The sequence below is a fragment of the Pygoscelis adeliae genome, unplaced genomic scaffold, assembly GCF_000699105.1.
Source record: "Pygoscelis adeliae isolate BGI_AS28 unplaced genomic scaffold, ASM69910v1 Scaffold718, whole genome shotgun sequence".
NCBI classification, from domain to species: domain Eukaryota; kingdom Metazoa; phylum Chordata; class Aves; order Sphenisciformes; family Spheniscidae; genus Pygoscelis; species Pygoscelis adeliae.
The window spans coordinates 315,091-316,785 of record NW_008825299.1 but is presented as its reverse complement, the minus strand read 5'-3'; positions in this window follow the sequence as shown (position 1 = coordinate 316,785).

Sequence of the window (1,695 nt, the reverse complement as noted above, 5' to 3'; positions counted from 1 at the left end):
AAGATCCCTTATCCCTCACCTTCAGTACAGCCTGGCTCCACACAGGTGTATCTTTCACTCAGGCTCTTCATGTAGTTTGGAGAGAACTTTTCCATCCTGAGAGCTCTTTCCTAAGAGAATAGAGCTATACCGTGTTGCAGAATGATCCCCTGTTGCCCAATTGTAGTACAGAGTTAAATGAACCTGGCACAGTAGGTCACTCTCATACATGGTATGTTATAGTCAATAGGCTATTCTGCAGGTTACTCCAATACTTCTGGAAATTTAATTAAAGTGGAAATAGCAAGTGCTGGGAGTGGGGTTGCTGTCATCAGGTCAGCTCTCGCAAGGAGGTAGCCAGTAGTTACAGGTGGTTTTCAGCCCTTCCTGGAGGAACTGAGCTGTGGTCAACTCTGAGTGGGGTGTATGGAGAGAATTGAGCTTTAGGGGTGGGTTCGTGTTTTGTGTGCTCCTACACTTAGGCAGCACATGTTACGGTCACAGAACCTGAGATCCACCCGATCTCTAACGTCCCCTGAGTAAAGAATCATCCTTGCATTCAAGCAGTAGGAAAAACTCATGAGGAAGGCGTTGCAAAGAGTTGTGCTAATGACTGGTCACATCTTTTTCAACCTTTCTTCCTACTTATGGTCGCTTAAAGCATGTGGGATGTCTGCTGGTTGAGATGAAGAACAATTAGAGAAATTTTTACAAGGCAATGCTTTTCAGAAGTTGAAATAATTTGACAACAGTTCTGCCTTTAAAAATCTGAGGGAGTCTGTTAGGTTATTTTTGCCAGAGTAGTTGAGGTGATCATAATGTTGCGTTTAGAGGTATTTATGACCTTGACATTTTTATCACAGTGGAAAGAAGATGAGACAAAGCTTTTGACAAAATATATTGGACCTTAATACTCATTTTGTGGGTTTTGAGCAAGCCACACTTTCCATTGAAGTTACATTCTGTAATTGTCTGAAGAGCGCAGACAGGAGGTATACAGGACTGAGAGTTTGAGAAGCACATGTGGAACTTGTTACAAGCCCAGGCTCAACGCTGAAATCCAGAATACTCTGCTTTTCTTTTGTGGTTAAGTTACGTGAAATGAATCAATGGCCATTGATTTGTCACTCACAAACAAGAGTTTGTCACTTTTGAAGCTGTAAAGAATGTCTTGAAAGCAGGAACAAAGTGTAAATAATGTAATAATGACTGCTCCAGTAAGCAAGCAGTATTCGTGGCGTACAGTAATAGCTCAAAGATGTGAAGAGTCCGTCAGTTGGAAGTAACATGAGCGCGTACTGATCTGTCAGAGTGCTGCTGACACCTCTCCAGAAGAAGCGTGTTTGGAGGAGGGTGAGAACACAGCGTGTCCGACCCACCGACGCAGAAGCAGCCCGGCTGGTGAAGGCAAGGCTGGGAGACGGGCACTGGCTGCCCGACCTCTGCTCTGCCCCTTCTCTGTAGTTACAGGGGCACGTACAGCCAAGCTCCGGTTTCTATTGTGGCAATAAAACCCACAAGTAGTTATCAGCGCGAGTGCAAATGGAGCGAATGCAAATATAACTGTGTTCCTATTTATGTAAATTGCACAGGGTGTATCGGTTACTCAATTTGGAGAGTTAACACAAATAGCTGCATTAATAATTGGCGCAAAATATGCGTAGTCCTTCCTTTGGGTGACCCAATAATGTCAAGACCTACTTCTTGGAATATGTG